The sequence below is a fragment of the Salmo trutta genome, unplaced genomic scaffold (assembly GCF_901001165.1).
Source record: "Salmo trutta unplaced genomic scaffold, fSalTru1.1, whole genome shotgun sequence".
NCBI lineage: Eukaryota > Metazoa > Chordata > Actinopteri > Salmoniformes > Salmonidae > Salmo > Salmo trutta.
This window is the reverse complement of record NW_021822674.1, coordinates 89,333-94,919: the sequence shown is the minus strand read 5'-3', so window position 1 is coordinate 94,919 and position 5,587 is coordinate 89,333.

Sequence of the window (5,587 nt, the reverse complement as noted above, 5' to 3'; positions counted from 1 at the left end):
GGTTAGAGAGGCTGGTTATCAGGGTTAGGGAGTCTGGTTATTAGGGTTAGAGAGTCTGGTTATTAGGGTTAGAGAGTCTGGTTATTAGGGTTAGAGAGTCTGGTTATTAGGGTTAGAGAGTCTGGTTATTAGGGAGTCTGGTTAATAGGATTAGGGAGTCTGGTTATTAGGGATAGAGAGTCTGGTTATTAGGGTTAGAGAGTCTGGTTATTAGGGTTAGAGAGTCTGGTTATTAGGGTTAGAGAGTCTGGTTATTAGGGTTAGAGAGTCTGGTTATTAGGGTTAGAGAGTCTGGTTATTAGGGTTAGAGAGTCTGGTTATCAGGGTTAGAGAGTCTGGTTATTAGGGTTAGAGAGTCTGGTTATTAAGGTTAGGGAGTCTGGTTATTAGGGTTAGGGAGTCTGGTTATTAGGGTTAGAGATTCTGGTTATTAGGGTTAGAGAGTCTGGTTATTAGGGTTAGAGAGTCTGGTTATTATGGTTAGATTGTCTGGTTATTACCAGAGAGAGTCTGGTTATTAGGGTTAGGGAGTCTGGTTATTAGGGTTAGGGATAGAGAGTCTGGTTATTAGGGTTAGAGAGTCTGGTTATTAGGGTTAGGGAGTCTGGTTATTAGGGTTAGAGAGTTTGGTTATTAGGGTTAGAGAGGCTGGTTATTAGAGTTAGAGAGTCTGGTTATTAGGGTTAGAGAGTCTGGTTATTAGGGTTAGAGAGTCTGGTTATCAGGGTTAGAGAGTCTGGTTATTAGCGTTAGAGAGTCTGGTTATTAGGGTTAGGGAGTCTGGTTATTAGGGTTAGAGAGTCTGGTTATTAGGGTTAGAGAGTCTGGTTATTAGGGTTAGAGAGTCTGGTTATTAGGGTTAGAGAGTCTGGTTATTATGGTTAGAGAGTCTGGTTATTAGGGTTATGGAGTCTGGTTATTAGGGTTAGAGAGTCTGGTTATTAGGATTAGAGAGGCTGGTTATTAGGGTTAGGGAGTCTGGTTATTAGGGTTAGAGAGTCTGGTTATTAGGTTTAGAGAGTCTGGTTATTAGGGTTAGAGAGTCTGGTTATTAGGGTTAGAGAGTCTGGTTATTAGGGTTAGAGAGTCTGGTTATTAGGGTTAGAGAGTCTGCTTATTAGGGTTAGAGAGTCTGGTTATTAGGGTTAGAGAGTCTGGTATATTAGATTGACAGATTTGAGCTTTTTCAAGGCTAGTGTAACAAAACAAAAAGTAAGTTTACAAGAGACTTTTTGTCTTTGTTTATTTTTATTTTACCTTTGTTTAACTAGGCAAGTCAGTTAAGAACAAATTCTTATTTACAATGACGGCCCTACCGGGGAACAGTGAGTTAACTGCCTGGTTCAGGGGTAGAACGACAGATTTTCACCTTGTCAGCTCGGGGATTTGATCCAGCAACCTTTCGGTTACTGGCCCAACGCTGCATGCCGCAAATGATACATCCTCATTTCATTAAAACCTTGCCCTCTACCCCACGGTACAAAACATCACAATAACCAAAACCTCAACACTTCTACAACCGTATATCCCATTTTCCCCAGCTATACAGACAACCCTAACCGACTCCGGTGGAAGTCGTGACAACCTGAGCAAATAGTGGCATATTGTAAGAGCTTTACATTAAACTTCCAATAGGATACCTGCAGAGGCCCTGGTGAAATAGACAGCCGAGCCCTGGTTGTGTGGTGATCTCTGGCTCCATTTATATTAAGTGAGCCTCCATAAGAAGTGGGAGAAAAGCCAGCAAAGAAAGAGACCAATAGCAAAGCTCAAAAAGCCCCAGTACCAAAAAAAAACTATTCATCTAAACAGCATCTGAAGGTAGACCCTTACGCACGGTTGTGACCCACTTCCTCAACCTAAAACGTTTCCTGGGTGAGAGGTCACCATGCTCCTCATTTTTCATAGCGTGTTGTACTGATCTTACAACATGCTTAACGGATTCTGCCTGAAAACCTGCCGACAGTACATGAAAACTGCTAGCAAACTTACCATACCGACTCAGTTCTTTCCAGATTTCATCCTCCTTAAAAATGGAGGCAGATTCGCAACTATCAACCTAGTCGAAGGAGTCGAAAGAGGAGTAATCAGCAGCAACACATCCCTTACAAATATTCAATCAGCCTGCCCACTAAATGTACTATTTTCATGAACACAACCACAGCTTTATTAATTCTGGATGCAGAATGTATAAATTCAGCTCCTTCCTGTTCACCGACCGTGAGCAGAACCTCCTCCACCTCAACTCCATTCTCAGGACACACCTGAAACCTCCTGTACTCCCTGTTCACCCATGACTGCATGGCCAAGAACGACTCCAACACCATGATTAAGTTTTCCGACGACACAACAGTGGTAGGCCTGATCACCGACAACGATGAAACAGCCTATAGGGAGGAGGCCAGAGAACTGGCTATGTGGTGCTAGGATAACAACCTCTCCCTCAATGTGATCAAGACAAAGGAGATGATTGTGGACTACAGGAAAAGGAGGGTGGAGCACGTCCCCATTCTCATCGACGAGGCAGTAGTGGAGCAGGTTGAGAGCTGCAAGTTCCTTGGTGTCCACATCACCAACAAACTATCATGGTCCAAACACACCAAGACAGTCGTGAAGAGGGCACGACAAAAGATTTGGCATGGGTCCTCAGATCCTCCAAAAGTTCTACAGCTGCACCGTGGAGAGCATCCTGACTGTTTGCATCACGGCCCTGTATGGCAACTGCTCGGCCTCTGACAGCAAGACACTATAGATGGTAGTGCATATGGTCCAGTACATCACTGGGGCCAAGCTTCCTGACATACAGGACCCCTATACCAAGCGGTGTCAGAGGAAGGGCCAAAAAATTGCCAAAGACTCCAGCCACCCTAGTCATAGACTGTTCTCTCTGCTACCACACGGCAAGCCGTACCGGAGCGCCCAAGTATAGGTCCAAAAGGCTTCTTAACAGCTTCTACCCTCAAGCCATATGACTGATGAACAGCTAATCAAATGTCTACCCGGACTATTTGCATTGTCCCCACCCCCATTTTTACGCTGCTGCTACCCTCTGTTTACTGTCCATGCATAGTCACTTTAACTCTACCTACATGTACATATTACCTAAATTACCATGACTAACCGGTGCCCCCGCACATTGACTCTGTACCGGTACTCACTCTATATAGCCTAGCTACTGTTATTTTATTGCTGCTCCTTAAATTGTTGTTATTTTTGTTATTTTTGATTTTAGTAGTAGTAGTAGCATCAGTATTAGTAGCACCAGAATTAGTAGCACTAGTATTAGTAGCACTAGTATTAGTAGTAGTAGTAGAAGTAGTAACACTAGTATTAGTAGTAGTAGCAATAGTATTAGTAGCACTAGTAGTAGCAGCAGTAGTAGCACCAGTACTAGTAGCATATAGTAGTAGTAGTAGTAGTAGTAGTAGTAGTAGTAGTAGTAGTAGTAGTTACACCAGTATTAGAGTCAATCACCACCTTACGGAGACACCTGAATCCCCACCTCTTTAAGGAATACCTGGGATAGGATAAAGTAATCCTTCTAACCCCCCCCTTAAAAGATTTAGATGCACTATTGTAAAGTGGTTGTTCTACTGGATATTATAGGTGAATGCACCAATTTGTAAGTCGCTCTAGATAAGAGCGTCTGCAAAATGACTTAAATGTAAATGTAAATGTAGTAGCTCTAGTAACAGTAGCAGTAGTAGCAGTAGCACCAGTATTAGTAGTACCAGTAGTAACAGTAGCACCTGTATTACTAGCTCCAGTATTAGTAGCTCCAGTATTAGTAGCACTAGTAGTAGTAGTAGTAGTAGTAGTAGTAGTAGTAGTAGTAGTAGTAGTAGTAGTAGCAGTAGCAGTAGAGAAAGTATTAGTAGCACCAGTATTATTACTATTATTAGTAGAGGCAGTTGCACCAGTATTAGTAGCACTAGTAGTAGTAGTAGTAGTAGTAGTAGGAGCAGTAGCACCAGTATTAGTAGTAGTAGTAGTAGTAGCAGTATCAGTAGGGAAAGTATTAGTAGCACCAGTATTATTACTATTAGTAGTAGTAGCAGTTGCACCAGTCTTAGTAGAACTAGTAGTAGTAGTAGTAGGAGCAATAGCACCAGTATTAGTATTAGTAGTAGCAGTAGCAGCAGCATCAGAATTAATTGCACCAGCAGTAGTATTAATAGCAGTAGCAGCAGCAGATGTAGTAGTAACAGAAAAAGTTGCAGAAAAAATAACAGAAAAAGTAGCAGTAGTAGCAGTAGTAGCAGTACTAACAGTAGTAACAGTAGCAACAGTAGTAATAGTTGTAGCGAAAGTAACAGTAGCAGTAGTAGTAACAGTATGAGCAGTAGTAACAGCAGCAGCAGCAGTAGTAACAGCAGCAGCAGTAGTAGTAACAGTAGCAGCAGCAGTAGTAACAGTAGCAGCAGCAGTAGTAACAGCAGCAGCAGCAGCAGTAGTAACAGTATCAGCAGTAGTAACGGTAGCAGCAGCAGTAGTAACAGCAGCAACAGCAGCAGTAGTAACAGCAGCAGTAGTAGTAGTAGTAACAGTAGCAGCAGTAGTAACAGTAGCAGCAGCAGTAGTAACAGCAGCAGCAGTAGTAACAGTAGCAGTAGTAGTAACAGTAGCAACAGCAGCAGTAGTAGCAGCAGTAACCGTAGCAGCAGCAGCACTAAGTGCAGCAGCAGTAGTAAGTGCAGCAGCAGTAGTAACAATAGCAGCAGCAGTAGTAGCAAAAGTAGTAACTGTACCAGCAGTATTGGTAACCATAGCAGAAGCAGCAGTAAGCATAGCAGCAGTAGGAAGAGTAGCAGTGATAATAACAGTAGCAGCAGTAGTAGTAGCACCAGCAGTAGCAGCAGTACAGTAGTAACAGTAGCAGCAGCAGTAGTAACAGAAGCAGCAGCAGTAGTAACAGAAGCAGCAGCAGTAGTAACAGAAGCAGCAGCAGTAGTAACAGTAGCAGCAGCAGCAGCAGTAACAGTAGCAGCAGCAGCAGCAGTAGTAACAGTAGCAGCAGTAGTAACAGTATCAGCAGTAGTAGCAGTAGTAACAGTAGCAGCAGTAACAGCAGTAGTAGTAACAGTAGCAGCAGTAACAGCAGTAGTAGTAACAGTAGTAGCAGTAGTAACAGCAGCAGCAGTAGTAGCAGCAGCAGCAGCAGTAACAGTAGCAGCAGCAGCAGCAGTAGTAACAGTAGCAGCAGTAGTAACAGTAGCAGTAGTAACAGTAGCAGCAGAAGCAGCAGCAGTAGTAGCAGCAGCAGTAGTAACAGTAGCAGCAGCAGTAACAGTAGCAGTAGTAACAGTAGCAGCAGCAGCAGTAGCAGCAGTAGTAACAGTAGTAGTAGTAACAGTAGCAGCAGCAGCAGCAGCAGTAGTAACAGTAGCAGCAGCAGCAGCAGTAACAGTAGTAGTAACAGTAGCAGCAGCAGTAACAGTAGCAGCAGTAATAGTAACAGTAGCAGCAGCAGTAGTAACAGTAGCAGTAGTAGTAACAGTAGTAGCAGTAACAGTAGTAGTAACAGTAGCAGCAGCAGTAACAGTAGCAGCAGTAGTAGTAACAGTAGCAGCAGCAGCAGTAGTAACAG